Here is an 18,785-nt window from a genome sequence, read left to right as displayed (position 1 = left end):
ACGAGAAAAGGAAAAGGAAAAGAAAAAGAAAAAGAAAAATTGTGTAAAGTTTTTTTAACTAATAATAATAATAATAATAATAATAATAATAATAATAATAAGGAAAGCAGAGCTCGTTTTATGTATAAACTTTTGTGTAAGCACTTTTCAAAAAAAGAAAATTTGCACAATATCTCTATTGATTCGTTATTAAATATTTCTTTATGTATTACGATTCACAGAATATCGCTGATTGATAGCATTATCAAGGGATTTTCGGTATTGAGAAGTAAACGAAACGCCGCGCCGCGCGCTATAATAAATTATTCGAGCTGGAAACGGCCACTTGCTCCAGCTATGTTAGTTAAGTTAATTATTAAAGAAGCTAACGCGTCGCGTCGCGTCTCTGTTCAAGAAGAATCTTACGAGTGAAATTCTGATGAAGAACAATCGCTTCGAGTGGTAGGAGGTCACGACCGCGCCCTGAGGAAGCGAGCTGATCGTTCGGGAAAGTGAACAAACCACGTTCCATCCCTTCCACCATCGCGGAACCAAGGTTCTCCCTTTGCTCCATGCCCATCTCTGTGGTTCTGATCCTACCATCCGTGCTCTCACCATTCCCTCCAACGATCCAGCCAACATCATCTTCTCTTGGTTCAACCTGATCCTTTTCCTCTTCGTCTACTTTTCACTCGCTTCATCGACCAACAACACCTCTCGTTGTCAGTCTGCTTTCATCTTTCGCTCTCTATCTCTATCTCTATCTCTATCTCTATCTCTATCTCTATCTCTATCTCTATCTGTTCTCCACCTTTTCTCATTGAATCGTTTCTGGCTCTAGTTTGCCTTTCAGCTAATACGTCTACTCTCTCGAACAAGAATCGAATATGAGAACAGTTTAGGCAAGAGCTGTGCCGTCGTGGATCGGTCACAGACCGGTATTCCAGCCCGTGAGTAAAAATCCTAAACGCCTGCTCCTGTGTTTACAAACACGAACAAATTGAAAGAAAGAACCATGAATGACCAATTTTTTTCAATATATAATACAATTGTGGCGAACGAGTATCGTTTTAATGCAACTAAAAATATAAAATTTTCATCCCTGATAACGTTAGAAACTCTAACGTCACGGTTTCTAACTCTGTCAGAAATGAAAGGAGAACGAAGACACGCAGTTTCATTAAACTTGTTCGCAAAGAGATCGCGACTTTGACAATCGCAACTTGCCCGAGGCATGCATTTAATCCACGAAAGCAGGTCTCGTATATGTACCTATAACTAAAACGTTTCATTCGGCTACGTGATTACTATCGAATACCAAAGATACGCCTACGCCTCGTGTTGGCACAGTAGAATGAATTCGGGAATGCTCGGTAAATACGCGTTCGTAGCACGACTTTGACGAAATACAGTATGGATACCTACATATGTGTAACTCTGATACCAAATTGAAGAGAAAAACGAAGAGTAGATTGTAAGAGAATTGCTCCTCCCAAGAGTAGGAAAGCAGATGAAACGAAACTCGTAGTTGGAACCAAGTTACTTTGATCCCCGCTGATCTCGAGATTAACAGATGCCCCAAGGGTTGATGGCAAGTTCGTCGTCTATCAGGGACGAAAGGTGACGAGAGAGCTAGCTTTTGCTTCAAGTTTCGCATTTCGGAATACATACATATTCCGAAGATCTAGATCCTTTGCTATGTATCGAATCAAAGTTGAAACTTGAAAAGCAAAATTTATCAAATTACTCTTTAACAGCCTATAGAAAGTATATTTACACCCCTCCAACCTGCTATCACTTTCTATGATTTCACGCATAGAGATTAATTCGACTTAATTGGACGGCGGCGCGATAAAATATTTCGGTAGCTCGAAAGATATCGAATAACTGCCAGGTAAGAGTGGGTCGATGATCTACAACAAAGATCCAAACGATCCAGGTAAAACCACACACCCTTAACGTCGAGGGTAAGGGATGCTCTACAGGTATTTGACACTTTGTCGGAAAGTTACAAACGATACACAGGGTGAAACGAAGGCGGCTCGTGTGAAAGTCAACCTTCTGAGAAGGGTCGAGATGAAAAGGTATATTGGTAGTGTCAAGATAACATTCTTCTAACCGAGTCACCTCTAACGATGATAATTTATTGTATTTAGACGATACGATGCTGAGAAATATCTTTTACCTACTACGTAAAAATCGACAAGCTGCTGATTTACTGTTCTCTTCAAGAAATCTGTGTACCTTTGCGATACGTGTTAATGCGAAGAACGAATAATGAAACTTGTACCGTAAGAATCGTATCTGGTAGATTTCTAATAAACTATCGTGGGAAGAAATGCTGCAACCTGTCTTTGTTATTAACAAGCATCAGAATGGACACGAGTGCACAGAAAAAGCTGACTTAACTTGTTGAATTAGAAGGTAACTGAGGCAAACTTTAACCTTAAGTTTTACAGTTTTACATAATATTAATTTCGAAAACGTCCAAGACTCGTTATGCCAACCTCATAACGTGTTATTAGACCTGAAAAGAATAAATTACATGGAATAGAGTATAGTATAGTATAGTATAGTAGTAAAAGGTTGATGATGAATGCTTCACAGATGAAAACAGCGTTAAATATTTTACACACGCAATCAAGTTTCTTTTGAAATACACGCGTTCGTGCAAGCAACAACGAGCGCCTCAATTGCGTAAAATGCAAAACGAGTTTCAAACTTTTTGTTAATTGCTCTCGTTTAACTCGCTGTAACACGTCGACTCAATGGTCTTCGACGCGACGCGACGCGACGCGACGCGACGCGACGCGACGTTTCAATTAAACTCCGAAGGAACCGCAAGTAGGGATCCGCGAACGGATGTTTAACGACACATAATTTCCCTAATTAGCAATCCTATTTGACGACGTTGGCGGCGTTGGTTCAGCCTAAACACCATTGTAAATCGAGTCTGGAATTAAAATGAACCAGCAACGAGAAGCGAAGCGATGCAGAAAAGATGTAAAAATGTTTTCACTCCTACTGAAAACCCACAAATTGCGATCCATTCAAGATTATTTGAAATTCGAACAGACTTTTCCTACCAGTGCTTTTTCTCCCTCCAAGTGTCGCGCGCGACCGAGTTCAATCAAGTCGAATCTTTCCTATTCGTTTTCCTACATCAGCGTTTTCCAAATCGCGTTTCTCTAAAAGGTTCGATAAAAAACGAACTTTTCAAGAAAAAATAAAAAATATTCTACTTTTAGTTTTCTCAGAAAAATAATTTCTTTGCTACATCTCGTGATTAGGTACTTATTACGCTTATTTGCTCTTTCTTTGTTATTTTTTTCTTTTCTCGATCGCATTTCAACTGCAGTATAACAGAATCAAGAAAGCTGTACTCTCACGATCAGTCCGAGTAGGCGTATAATCAGGCGTGAATAAAGGCCGATGACGAGGCATACCGTATATTGAATTCCGTGAAATTGGAAGAAATCAGACTCCGTGTACCTTTCTGAATGGCTGCAATCGTGGAAAAATGTCTAGTCACGTTTACACGTGTATTGGACCAAGCGAACGTATTTCTTGCCTTGGTGAACACGAAATAAGAAAGTTGAATTAAAGGTACTTGATGTGTCGCGATACGTGACGACTGTCGACGTATCATCGATGAACGTCTGTAAACATTCTGATGACGCGAGTGTAAAATGAGAGAGATTCTCAGATTTTAGCTACCATGATAACAGAATATCTGTCTACGTTTCGCCGATAGCAACTTTTCTACCATACGTATAGTTCGCAACATAACTGTATTGTAGTACTTGTCATATGACGCAAACTACAATAATATGCTGATTGTAAGATAGTAAACTTGCGCTTGATCTATGGCCAGCAACCCCGTGTAAAAAATTGTATCAGCTACGTATAACAAGCTGTCTTTTATATCGAAAATTAGCAGAGTCGGCCAACTCTTGCCAACGATATATCTCTCTTTTCTCAGATTTTTACGAGCCCCAACCGTCTTTTCCCTTCCCGCGAGGGTAGCTCATTTTTTTCCACGACTCGTCGTTAGTATCTGGAACAGGATGCTGCACGATGCCTCAGCCTTTAACGCCACTTAAGTGCCGTTTAACGACTTTTTTTTGTTTGTTACCAGTGCTGCTTTCCTCGCGTCACTCTCAACGCCAACGCCATTTTCTTCATCCTTTTCCATCAGCTTTTCGCTCATTTTCATCCCAATCTCATCCCCTCGGCTTCTTTTCCTCCTACGTCGAAGAATAATATCCTTTTTACCGAGAAAGGATCGCCGTGTCCTCTTTAAACACGGTTCACCGATGTCACAGATCGTCTATGCTTTTGTTTCACCCTTTTCAATCTCTTAAATTCATGCGACACGAACATGGCAAATATTGTAGGAACTTCATATCAGATAGAAACGGCGAAAAATATTTCTAAATAGATCCGCCGAGATTCGAGAACGGTAATTTAACGTTATAGGTAATAGCAAAATGAAAATGATCGCGACAGCGAATTAACAAATTAAAACTAATGCCTTGAATGCTGGATAACAGAATAATTCGCCAAGTACTTTTCGGCCAACCTATCGAATCTTGAACGATTTGTAGACCAAGAAGCTTAATTTCGCTTCAACTATTAACCGGTGACACAATGGTTTCCTTCATTTAGTTACGTTAAAAATAATAATTCCATTTGTCCAAATATTCGCTAAATGTTCATTCTTGTATCGTTCCACTTTTACTATTAATTTTTAGTAATGCATACACTTGTTACCCGCAGTACAATGGTTTAACAAAGATAACATCCAAGAACGTTCGATTTGACCAAACATCCTCTCTCTCTCTCTCTCTCTCTCTCTCTAAATTTTCAACGTTGTTTTAAGGGATCCTGTTAAAACGCCGCGCCGTCCATGTGTTGGATGCAACAACGGTGATCGGTGCATCGGTTAATGCAAATACATTTGGACCCTTGGTCCGGAAAATACACGGAATTGTAGCAGCAAAGCTGATTGTACACCTCACGATTCTGTATAGCCGCGGTCGCTCGCAGACATTCAAGAATCGTAGTACTGTAGTCAACAGTGGCGTAGAGTACAAAGTATATATACCTATACAGCCTGAAGGGAAGTTAGGGTGCGAGAACCATAAAGGAGGAAAGGGAAAGAGTCGCGTTGCGTCGCGTCGCGTCGCGTCGCGTCAGAGGGAACGAAAAACACGATGGGGCCAGGACAATAGATAAAAGAGAGGAAGCGGAGCGGAAAGTAGAGAATAAAGGGGAGAAAATGGACGGTGAAGAAGGTGGATGTGGAAAGGTAGTCGAAAGATTTCTGTTATTTGACGTAATGATCCTAGCGGAATGCGACGAACGTAGAGTCGGGGGGAATATTTTCTTGGCAAGGCAATTTTACCTGGCTCCACTTTATCCCCACCCTGGACACCCTTCTTCCTTCTTGTCTCATTTTCTCTCCCTTCCGGAACCTGTCATCGATCCAAGAGGAACGAAGCGAAATGCCACGCACCGTCTTCCGACGAATCTCTTTTAAGGCTTTGCGTTCATTCCACCAACAATAGGCAAATATTTCTACCATCAATTGTCGACTGGAATAATTAAAATTCCATCAGGGAATACCTACTATCCTCTAATACTGAACCTACCGAATGAATCGATTGTGAAAATTATTCCAACAAGTTAACGAACAAGAATAATATGCAAAAAAGGTGGAATAATTATTTATGCGTGCTAAAGTAATTCGGCACACATATTATGGCACAGTGTGTATTTAATAAATAGATACAAACAGGCAAACGAAGCATAAACTTTTAAAATATCCCTCAATCGAAAAGAGTGGCGTCGAAAGAGTTTCGTGGTAAAGGGAAAAGCTTGCTACGTTACCTCGTACTCTCCAATATTGCCTGAGAAAAATACTTGACCTAACCAAATTACTCACCGCCCAACCCACCACCATCGTTTCCCGATAAATGTGGAGAAACCCTTGCGTCGAAAATCTACCGCGTAAAAAGAGAGAAAAACACCGAGAAATAGATATCGGCCTCTTTTTAATCGAGAAAAGTGCTTTCCCCGAGTAGATTTAGGGGAAAAAAGAAAAAAAACATAGAGATTCTAACTGTATGTAACCATTTACAAGAACAATATCGTTTTAACTCGTTATTCGTACCTACTCAATATCAAACGAGTTTTCCTTTAATTATTAGGATACACGATAAACCTCAACGACAAGCAAACTGTTCACGCTTGAAACTGTTCGCTAAAAAATTTAACCGGAGTAACTCGGTATTAATTCATCGGTGCAATTTCCCGGACAAGGTTACAGTTAAATGGTATTCATGAAAAGCCAACAACGTTGCTGTAACATTCCATGTATGGCGGAAGATTCCTTTGGGAAACGTCTCTGAGAAACTCTATTATCATAGTCGTATACTAGGTCGAAACGATACGTGAAAGATTAAAAGATGGAAATAATTTGTTTACCCAAAAGCAAGTAAACGCCATGAACCAGTAAAGACGTTTACTGGTCAGCTCCGTGAGAGGTGAGATAAGACTATCAATGTACTCTAGATAGACTCGAAGTAGAGCAATCGAACGAGAACTCTCTTCCCTCTACTATTTTAAACTTTTCTCTCGTCTTCACCGTCTCGTCGTCATGCACGCGTCTACCTGTATTTTTTATTGCTTACGCGAATATAAATTACACCAACGTGCATAATGTACACACACGGTTTCGCGTGTACCACGGCAAATATTTACGCGCACCATGTGTACGATATAAACGGGTGGGGTGAGATGAGGTGGGCAGGTATTTCGATGCGAAACTGCATTATCGAACGAGGGAGAGATTTGTGTGAAGTGTGCAGTGTGCAGTGTGCAGTGTGCAATGTGCAATGTGCAGTGTAGAGAGAAAGCAGAAGAGAAGGAAAGCTGAAAACCACCCTCTATACCGACTACCCCCGGTCTTCGCTGAAGAATCAATGCGACCACCACCACCACCGTTGCTTCCCTGCCTCCTCTCCATAATCGCCTTCTAAACCCTCACCCTTCTAGAGAGAAGGGTGCATCACGCAACAAACAATCAGTATAACGGCCTTAACGCATCAATGTGGAAAAGCCAAGACAGCTCACTCGACTCAAAGTTTCAAAATTGCCTCCAACTCTTAAAAGACATTAAAGGAACGAGCTTCTAACGCGAGACAAGGAAAAGTTATTGCAGGGGTACATACATAAGTACTTAGACGAGCCGATGGTTGAAGGATAACAGAAGACGATCTCAAAACTGATTTCAGCTCGACAAGGGGGTCGCAGCGGAGAATCGAAAATCAGACAGGTTTGGAAGGCATACGAGTACGTGACTGCAATGTGCAAAATTATCCTTGGTATAAGGAAATAGCAGTTGGACCATCCTTGACACCTTGACATCCTTGACAAGGTGGAAAAGGATATAATCTTTTATGGTCACTTGTGTTTTCTACACCGAAAATCATTCTGCAATATTGGTCAAGTTAACTTTGTTGACGTACCATTATGTAGTTACAAACGACGGAAACATGCCGTTAACTAGAAACCAGGAGAGCTCGCGAACGTTGTTAGAAGAAATAAGTTCCAGCTGGTTGTTACAGCGAGTTGCTTCAAGTCGGCCAATTACGACTAACGCCATTTACCCAAGAGTAGAAAATAACACGGAATGACTGAAGAGGAGTCGCAAAGAAAATAAATTGATATTCGAGTGTTCCTTTAGGAAGGAGGGATAGGAAGAGGGTTACAAAAGCAGAGACATCGACGCCTAGAGAAGGGGATATCTATCTAATTCGAAAGACAACGTTGCAAAGGAACGTTAAAGGGAAGAAAGCCTTTCAGCTTGCAAATACGCTTCCAATTAATAATGTTCCTTCTGCGGGAGAATTCTCGCGCCAAGATCAAAGATACCGTAGGTTACTTCTCCCGAAGTAACGGTGTAGACGGTCAGGAAGAAGGAAAATCAACCCCCGGAAACAGGGCGCCGAGGGCAGCGTTCAATTTAGAGGGAAGTCCATTAAATCGGCCAGGTGCGCGTCGAGAAAGACGAAGACGGACACGGACAGTCCTTTCACCTGTCGTGGCGGTTTTCGAATAACGAACGCTCAACCCTCGCCAATTTCCATGTTCCCAGCTCCGTTCGCGTGAAGCTAAGGCAAACGACGCAATGAGCTACCCCCAGCCTGTTCTGACCACAAATACGCTGAATATGCATCAAGACCCTTGTCTCTACTATCGGATACGTACGTCCTCGAATTAGCCCACAGAACCCTGCTATTGCTTTTTCTAATCAATTTCTAATTCGAATCGACGTTAACTCTTTGGTCGGCAAACTTTTTCAATTATGTAATAAGATCTAATTAATGTAAGAGACTTATCGCAAACTGTGATAACTAACAAAGAGACTTACATTAATAAGCAAGATTTAATATTGTAGATTTTGTCTTCGCATGCGTTTATACGGCGCGGCGGCGATTTATCCTGGCATTCTACCAGTTACGATTACCATTTTCAAATACGTGCAAAGATAATACGACAACAGAGTTCTCACGTGTAATAAGATGTAATCCGAGTTTCCTGCAACAGCACGAAACAAAAAGGGTCTTTAACGAATTCCACTTTTCCGGCCGCATACACCACAGGAAAGTAATAACGCCTTCTTCTCTGTCCGTTATTCGGTTGCCACGCTGAATAATAAAGTTTAACAAAGAACAGACAGAGAATTCTACGCTGTTAATTGTTTGCCATTACAGGGTTGGAAATTAAAGCGGAGATACTAACTGCCTGGGACGAAAAAGAGTTCTGCGAATCGAAACTGGCTACTCGTTTCTTAACTAACACAGTTATTCTTTTCTTTCGCGCGTGTAATTAACATACTTCGTTTCGTTTCGTTTCGTTTCGTTTCGTTTCGTTTCGTTTCTCTGGAAAATTTGGTATCGTTCAATTAAATGAATATCTACACCGGTGAAAAATTGGAGAGCAATAATTGAAGAAACCTGCATATGTATATATACACGCAAAAAAGGTACAATCGAGCACGCAAAGAAAAGATTTTCTCTCGTGAAAATTCCATTTTACAATAGAAGAAACATTTTATTCTTCATATTTCTGGAACAATAGCTGCAGGGAAGAATTTTGTGCTGTTTAAAAAATAATTTTAAGCTTTCTCGCAGACTCGCATCGAGTTTCTTAAAAGTTGATCGCGTTCTGCATAAATTATATACATATTTATAGGAAATACCACCGGTCTCGCTCGATACCTCGTGGGCCCTTTGCATTCGAAAGAAATATTCGAAGGTACTCGTAGAGTACAGGTGGCTAGGATCCACGAACATAAAACCAATATCGCCGCGCTGTGGTTATCTACATATTGCAGACCCAGCAATATTCTATAAATAATCCGTACAACTGTGATGGCGAACGCGGGAGGAAGCTGAAACGCTGCAGCCGTTGTATGTACATACATACACCGTGAAAAAGACATCTGCATCCGCAAATTTCCAGCTCCCAAAAAGTATAATCACCGACCAAGCCAGAATGAAACTCGCTTTGGTAGCAAATACGAATTGACATTGCAAAACCACTAAAGCCCCATGATTCGTAACTAAATGAACTTTGTTTGTTTGCGATAAATTCTAAAAAGAGAACTGTATTTTCTTCCTTGAGTAAAATTAAACGCTTTTTAACCTAATTATCTCGGTACAATATTCATGTAGATACATTTCCATTGTGGAGCAATTCGTCGGATAAAGTTGGTGTGTTGTGGATTGCGGTAGCCGTGAAAAGTCAAATATTGAACGGACAAATGTCAATTGTGACAAATGTCAACGCGGAAGCGACGGCGACGGCGACGGCGACGGCGACGACGACGGCGATGTTGAGAAACATCTTGACCGAAACGCTTTCGACGTCGGTAAATATTGACGATTTCTTTGAGAACAGGACTTTATCGATGCCAAAAGCGCGGAAAGAGTCACGCTGATTTCGACGAGACCGTGGTATTTGCTTGCTGGTAAATAACTACCGTCTCTCTAGAAAGGAAACCCCGTCGAGAACTAGCTAACGTTCGACCACAAATCTCTCCTCTAATGTTTATGTCAACACGGCCAACCAGAAAGAGCAAAAAAAAACCGCCAACGACCGATCACGAAAACATCGATCGCAGGTGGACGCTTGCTTATTGGAAGCTCGAGAACGCCTAACCTTTACCCGGTCGATCTCTGTTATCCCGATGCGTAATCGATTCGCAACATCGCCACGATGCATTAAAAGAAAGAAAGAAAGAAAGAAAGAAAGAAAGAAAGAAAGAAAACTGAACTTACCAGTAGTAGCAGGTAAAACTTGGAGTGCAAGCGATTCCTCGATACACAGTTGCTCACTTCCGGTGTATGGAGACGGAAAATCCTCGAAAAGCAAGAAAAGGGCACTGAATGAACGAGGACTCGCGGAACACAAAACGACTCAGAGTCACAATAAAAACACGTAGGCACTTTGGATTAGACACAGAATTACGTCGTCTCGATTTAAAAAATCCGTGAAAAAAAGTACGGCGCGTCGTCGTAAAACTTGACTCGAGAATCTCTGGCGCGACGCTTTAACGAAACACAAATAGGCGCGCGGAGGGAGAAGGTACGGTACGATACGGAAGACGCGAGGACGACTGACTCTCCTCGATCACCGTGTTTGCGTAAGAAAATCCGCTAACGGCAAGGGAAAAGCAGCACAGGAAAGGAGAAACGAGATAAAAGAATGTACGGCCAACAGTCAGATTGGCACGCGGTCCGTGAACAAGCTTCGGAGCTTGAAAAGTAGCGACACGTCAAACGGAGCACTTTCCCGTACGAGGCTCTACCGGGTACTGGGGGTTCGAATCAGGCTATCGAACGCACCTCCGCGCTCCGACCAATAAGCGTAGCCGTCGCAGGACCGCTCGACCAATCGGCGTTCGCGACACCGGCATCGCCGTATATATACGCCGAGAGCGAACTGCCGCGCCACGCAGTAATCAAAATCCTTCCGCGACATCGCTTCTATTATGCGCATACACGCTAATTCCGTCAATTATTTTTTTCTTTTTATCGTAATGTAACTACTACCTAAATCGACACCATTCTTTTCCACAAGATAAAAGCAACAAATAAAAGATTTCGAGCTTGAATTTATGGAGATTATCCGTTAAGTTCGTGCCACCTAACCTTTATATTTTTCCCGATATACATATGTTGATAGTTATATTTTATTATATACATACATACATACATACATACATACATACATAATGTAGATACTCGTAGGTATGTATAAGAAACAGTCGATTAATCGTAAACGAGAAATAATTGAAATAATCGAATTATCCCTTATTTTCGCTCTCTTCGCTTTGTATTTATTAATTGTTTCTAGCTGCAGCCGCGTAATTGATGACTTTTCGCGAGCCAGTGAACCACGTTTCGCGGTATCGCGTTAGAACGAGAAACACAATAGCGAGGCGGTGAACGAGCGCAACAACGATACGATCCCTTGGGCAATAACCAGGATAGGATTGCCCTAACGCATATTAACGCTTCTAATTTATGCGAGTCCATCGACCGTGCGAGATCGGTCAAACCCAGCTGTACTATTCAGCCGTAGTATCGCGGTTGGTCACTCTGCGCAAACTGGCAAGCATGTCACCGTGATCGCGTTGATCAAGAGGTACAAAGGGCCAGGAAACGATCAGAAACACTAACCACAATCTAGGACATTATCGATGGAATCTGAATGACCCCTCGTTAATAACGCCGATTATAGTAATTGCAAACTTTCTATTATCATCCGCTGATCGATACGCGCGATTAGTTGAAACGTTGTTAATTACTTTATTGAAAGAAACAGACCGTCCTCGAAATAAATATGTTAAGTACTGGAAAAGATATTGTGCTTTAACTAGTAGAAAGAAATTTCATTCTTCGGTCTAATTTCCATGGAAAAGCGCGAACGATTATTCACCTTTTACTCACCTTTTGAATAATCGTTCGTAGAACTTTTCACACTTTGCCGGATTATCATACTTTCCTGCAATAAGAACGGAGCTGTGGCTTCACGCCGTGCCATTTTACCTCGTAGATGCTGCCATTTCTCTTGGCAAACGACCATAAACGTATCATCTCTATAATCATGATAATCATCAGAATAGCAACCGAGCGCATTACAACCGTTTCACAACGCTGCGCTGGTGCACAATTTATGATCTAGAATATTATATGAAAACGAAAAGAAATGGTAGCTGTGACAAATTTCTGGACATATTTCATTGGACAAGGTAGTAAAGTTTCCTTAGAATCGTGATTTCCCATTAACATCTAAACGCATCTAAAGTTTATATCCCTTTGAACATTTTAATAAACTCGATCCATTGATTAATCCTTTTCCTTTACATAATCCGTTCAATCTGCGGCTTACCTCTGAATGCTATTTGAATCGGCAAGTCTTTGAAACACTAGTCCCGATCATAATAAATTCAAATAGTTATCGGGAGCAGACACGGTGCGATTCTCTATCTAAACGAACTCTTCTCATTACAGTGACGGAAATGTCGATAACCGAAGGCTATGCTCGTGTGCAATGTCTGTCGAATCGTAATATTCATTTTCGCGTTACATATAACGTAACTAGTGCGATCCGACAGGTTCATAACAAATCTAACATCGAATCGAAATGGCATCAGTCGTTGCGTTTCTTCTACACTCACCGCAAAACTTTCTTCCTCTCCTCACTCCATTTCCTACAACAATGCTCATAATTCTTCAGGTGCGTATGTATGTATGTATGTATGTATGTATGTACAGAGACGATAAGTGCTTCGTCCGCCAAAAGTTTAACGCGCGACATTAATCCGCACGACTGTGTCAATCTAGGGCAGAGGTGGTTGGTAGGAAAAAAAGGAAGAGTAATCGAGCAGCTTTAGGAGCATTCTTCTAAATCGATGTTCCGCAACTCGGTTCTCGGATGACAGTCACACTATGAATCAACGTGCGCGCCACGCCTTCGTTTCATTCACCCTTCGCGACCGAGCGTGCCATTTGCCGTCGTGAATAAGCGAGACAGAGACAGCCAGAAAAGAGATTGAGACGAGGAAAGAAAACGAGGTAGCAAAGAGACGGAGAGAAAGAGATATGTACAATCACCAGGGGCAGCAGAGATTGCGGTGTCCGTTTTGGCTTTTATTGGAATCAGGTCCGAGACGACTCGACATTAGTAGCGACGGTTACGAGCGATCCGCGAATCGACAAATCCCTGTTCACTCGAAAAATCGATTCAATCGAACGTTTTCTCTCTATATCGCTTACCACTCGTTTCATTTACATGAAACTGGATTTTTAACAATTTCATCAGTTTTACGTGCATATTTTTTTTTCTTTTTTACTTTTATTCTTTTTTAATGAAGAGAAAATACAGGAGCAATCTATATGATCCGGTTGAATGGATCGCGCTGCAAATTCACGAAATCAGGCCGTCATTCGAGCAAAATTAACTGTCCTGTCGAGCTTGGCCACGATTCAAATTGAATTGACTATCGTTATGCATTGAAAGGGCTCTGGACATCGGTGAGGGACAGGAATAGAGACGATTCATTCGATTTCCGGCTCGAATGGCTTCCACGACCAAAGGCGTGACTGAAAAGTGTTCTACGACTGATAATTACAGATTCGATTCTACAACTAGATATATGTGGGAAACCTATATCCGGAAAATGAAAATATCCAACAATTTACGAATACTCAAATCGAAGGGTTCTGAAAGAAATACGGTAACGAATGAATCGAGATCCGCGATCACGCTTTGTAATCCTCAGTCGAAACATCTAAAGACGTTAAAGGGATTCAAAGAGAAAACATAGCAGCGGCAAACTGAAAATTGGAAAATGAAATGAGAAACTTAAGTTATATACATTGTGAGCTAGATGACGTTGCATCGTGCTAGTTATGAAAGCAATTTACCAGCTGTAACAAACAACAAAGTTTAGTTATCGCGGCTTCCGCGCCGTGAAACGTTCTCTTTGTTCCTTCTGTCTGTTTCTAATCACTTAACGCGTACTCACGACAAACTTATTTAGCATTCCATTTTGTTCATTCGTTTAATTCGTTTAATTCGTTTAATTCGTTTAATTCGTTTAATTCGTAGCTGTTCGCATCTCCTGCCCGCGCCCAGTCGACTTAATTAAACGTTGACGGGCTTGAAAGTCGAAAGGTGACAAACCAAGGGAGAAATCGGAAAACGAAATACGGAATTCTAATCTGTCAGCCTAATACTGCAGGATGTTCCACAGAACAGATGGCATTTAGAAGTTTGCTGCAACTGTAGACATCGAAGGTAAACTAGAAACTAGATTACGAATCCCACGAATAGTTGGATAGAGTAATAGCCACACGCTTCGAATTATCACAGTGGGTACGCATTGTGCCCAATAATATGACCGAATATCTAATTAAAAACTAATCCACCTCGTTTAACTCTTCCTAAAATTATACCCACCTACTACTTACTGTGACGTACTGTGATGTAGAAGATGATGGTCGGAACGAAGACTTGTGTAATGCGTCAAGCGCATCGTACACGAAACAGATAATTAAAATTTGAAGTTTTTACATATGTATTATACGTATACATATAGATATAGATAAATGTAAATTGCCCATGGAAACGAATCGAAGCGGGTTTTCGAAGCGAAAGCATAGCGATCGTAAAGCGAAATCAAAACACTGGGAATAGGTATTCAATCATATCGGGGCGTGCCTTTTATTTGAGATAAGCTATCGAGTTGGCCCGGTTTTGCAGATTTAAAAAAAAAAACAAGAAAACTTTATGGAGCTGACCCACCAAAAAATGTGTTGCATCGACCGAGCAATAATGACGTACGTGACCCCAGCATATCTCTGCAGCCAGATGCACAACGTTCGCGGCGTTATTCTGGTTACGCAAACAGTGGAAATCCGGCGGCTACGGATGTGTTTATCATCGGATTAATGATTCCATTGCCCAAAGCTTTCTGCTTGCCAGCGCAATGATCGAAAATGCTTACCGTACTAAATTTTCTTGCGACCAAAAGTTTTACTTTATTCCAAAACCGACATAATCGTTATTTTTCTATCGGCAAACAATATGAAACAACTCTCGTGAAACGAACGAGAATATATATTGTACAGCTGTAGATACGTACATATGTATGTACAACGTAGCAAGTTTGAACAATTCTCTGATGTCTGAGGTGTACATATATAATACATAATGTAAATTAACGTATGTAGCATAAAATGGACTTGTTTTCACGAAATCGATCAACAAGGCTACCAAGTAGGCTTTTGTTTTAAACGCGTGGCCCTGCAAGTAAGTACTTATCTATGTAGACGTAAACCGTCGATGCTTCATCGTCAGTTTCATTCATCTCCAAAGTTTGATTTTGGCGGTAACGCAAATACAATTTGTCGTGTTTTACTTGATTAGTTACTTCTGTCAAGTGTTCTCGAAACTCGTAACTACCGAAAGCGTAAACGTGACATTGAACGTTGCAGCGGGATCTTCTATATGTGTATGTATTACGAGTTCATCTTATGGTGTATCTGTTTGGAAAAGACATAAAACTATAAAACGCGTTTTATAGTTCCAACGTTTATCGATCTTTTAGATCGAATAATTCCAGTACTCGGCAGTTTCTCCCGAGAAGCTGATAGATTAATTAGGAAACTATCCAGAACCACACTCGTTCTAAGTCGTGTTTTCACTTGCGTAACGTAATAACTCGAGACAGTCGAGAGTGATTCCTGAAACTCCTAGTTCATCCGGAGCCTGCATCCTTTGAAGACACAGAACGCGCGCATACCTCGGAGAAATGAGAAGGTGGAACGTAGAAATCCCCTTGGGAGAGACTAGCCAAGAGCGAAGCAACGCAGAGATTGCTGGCCGGGGTAATGCAATTTAGTAGTTGTGCAGCTGTAACGAGGAGACCATAGCCGTGTTACGCGCGCTTCATACGCTGCTTCTATCTCCGCTGTAGCGGTCGTTATACGAGTATAGACGGTCGTATGGTCGTTTGGTTGTTCGACTGGTGGTCGGTTGCGCTCGGTCCACGTGTCGTATTTGTACTACAAATCCCTCGTTTGCAACGCGTACCAAGCATCTAATCATCCCTATACTGACGTACCCGCCTCTTTACTCTTTACACCTCTTTTGGTGCACAAGTACCTAAACTTCCCATATACGTATGTATTCGATTTAAACAAGAACAGTAGAACTCGTAAATCATCCTATCAGTTGATGATTACCCAAGTGGTAACTTAGCAGCCGTAAATAACAGCCCTTGTGATCTTGTATAGAGGTTGTTCAATCGAATTGTCACCCTTGAGAGTACAAGAGAGTAAAAAATAATCGATGGGAAGAATACGAAAACTGTCCAACTAGGTACTTGTTCGCCTGCATAAGGGTCATCGATGCTGACGTTTTTTATCAATGATAGGCTTCTCAGAGTTAACAATAATGGAACGTCAGGTATTTTCGGTCGTGAATTTGATTTCTCTCTAATCAAGCGATACAATACTGAACTGGTATACAACAAGTTGGCATTAACAAGAGAATAAATTATCCTATTCGGCACGAACCCTTCATAACTCACTAGAAAATTAGCATAAGATCAATATTGCTTTTTCACCGCACCACTGACGGACCACCGTCCTTTGGTTCCATGTACCCTGCTCTTACCGACACGTTCACCAGCTAAAGTGTAGAAAATTACAAAGTGTAACAGAAAAAGATCGATCGTTATCGTTATCGTTATCGTTATCGTTGGTTGAAGCTAACGGTATCTAACGCACTCTCTATCACTTTTGTATAAGCAATTCCCATAAATGGTACAATATTTTTGGTGAAAATATTTTCCTTATTATCTACATATATACATATAAGTGGCTTATTGCCACTTTTCAGGCGAAAAATAAAAAATGAAGCCGTGCATCTACATGTGTGCAATAACAATATCGTTGCAGAAGATCCTTTTCAGAAAATCCTTTACAGAGCGGTTCGGAAAGCCAATTTTACGTAACTCGACGAGGACGTTGACCAAATAAAAATACACCCTATCGATAGCACGATAGTTTACGAACGGTTTGCTTCACCGATCGACGTTAGGCGTCAGCTGATATCCGTTTTGCAAACGGAGGTGGCAGAGTGAAGAAAAGAGGAGAAGAAGCACGGTGACGTTTCCAGATTCGCTAGATTCGTAAGAGGCTAGGTAAGCATGGTTTGCTCGCATGGAAGCCGTGTACGTTCTCGTACGTTTGCGTTACTACCATGAAGAGAACGATGAAGAGAACGATGAAGAGAACGGTGAAGAGAAGAAAAGGGAAGAAGGAAGCGTTGGAGGAAAAAGGTGAGAGCGATAGTGTGAAAGAGAGAGAGTACGTTATTTTGTAGTAGACTGTGGTACACGTGACCGGTTGTGCTCTCAGAGTGGAACGCCGAGGTCAATGCTTTCCGTCCAAGGCCAAAGGACCGGCACATCGCGGCAGAGCCAAGACTCGACGACGCGAGTGGGTACTCTCGGATACGAAGAGTACACAGCATCCAACGTTGAAGGCAAGCTACGCTCAACAAGGAGAAACCACCGCACCGATGCGATCCCAGCCCTCCCCCTTTACCTTTTACAACCTGCTTTTTCTCTCCTGCACGGCCAGCTTCTCTCGAGGTTAAACCAGGTTCTCGCTCTCCTCACGAGAATCTACGTTCCAATCCGCCATTCCAATGAATTCGATATCGAACACGGCTAAACATCGGACAACCAACCACCAGTGGAGAAAACGAAAAGTCAATCCATCCGTCCATTCCATCGTCCTATCGTCCTCGTACAAGAGCAAAGTTTGATAATTATTTCGACAGCTGCTGCACGTACAGCCTTCTTCCTGACGAAATTCCATAAATTCTCAAACAGGCTGGCTGATTAAATATCCGATCAAATGTTGGAAACTCGTTTAATGCTAGCCTTCGGGAGTGAAATTCTGCGGTGGTGGCGGCGGTGACGGTGACGGTGGCGGTGGCGGTGGCGGTGGCGGTGGCGGTGGCGGCGACGGCGACGGCGGTGATGCACTCGGTCGAGAGTCAGGCAAACTCGCGCCAACCGATCCGCCATTTTATCCGCTCGTACCGTTACACTTAACTCAGTTTACAGTTTATAATTGAGTCTGAAGAACGAATCGAGAGTTTGCAATCCTGCCTCATTGCCTAGACCGTCGTCTAGACAAATCTTTTGTTAATTCGCTATCAACTACCTTCAACTTTCAGCTGTATCGTTATCGCAACCACGTGCTGATATAACGGAGATTATGTAGATGTAGGTAACTCAGGAAAGCGAATAACGCGTAGATCGAGAATCGTTTAATCGTTTTCACTGTATAAAGTGTAAGCAACAACTATTTCCTAATGCGATCGATTTACTTACTTACTTACCACTTTATTGCTTTCTATCCGGCAACGAATGATACAGAGAATCGTGTTTAATTACTTTCAGAAAAGTAATTTCCGTGAAACAGATGAAATTGCGTTGGATGAAATTATTTGACAAGATGAATCTTGACCTCCACCTCTCACAAACAATACAATCTTACGAATCTCTTTTCGAATAAACTTACACAAGCTTGAAACAGTCTCTAACGGAATTAATTTTTAAGGATTTTTCATGAAGAACATCTTCCAGTTTTTACGCGTTAATTAAGAGAAATGTTAAAGAATAAGAACGCTCTTAAACTTTCTAAATG

At 41.6% G+C, this 18,785-nt stretch overlaps 1 protein-coding gene across 1 annotated transcript in view; it reads right to left on the bottom strand.

Moving 5' to 3' along the window:
* The window catches only part of LOC117607698 (protein turtle), a 128,374-nt gene extending 117,521 nt beyond the window's left edge, over nucleotides 1-10,853 (bottom strand). Inside the window, exon 1 of the mRNA XM_076688873.1 lies at nucleotides 10,329-10,853. The gene's annotated coding sequence lies outside the window, so the exon portion shown is untranslated. The remainder of the gene's footprint in view (nucleotides 1-10,328) is intronic.
* Nucleotides 10,854-18,785: the final 7,932 nt, after the last annotated feature.

The sequence above is a fragment of the Osmia lignaria genome, chromosome 6 (assembly GCF_051020975.1).
Source record: "Osmia lignaria lignaria isolate PbOS001 chromosome 6, iyOsmLign1, whole genome shotgun sequence".
Lineage (NCBI taxonomy): Eukaryota > Metazoa > Arthropoda > Insecta > Hymenoptera > Megachilidae > Osmia > Osmia lignaria.
The sequence above is the reverse complement of the archived record's forward strand: the minus strand, read 5'-3'. Positions and strand labels throughout refer to the sequence as shown.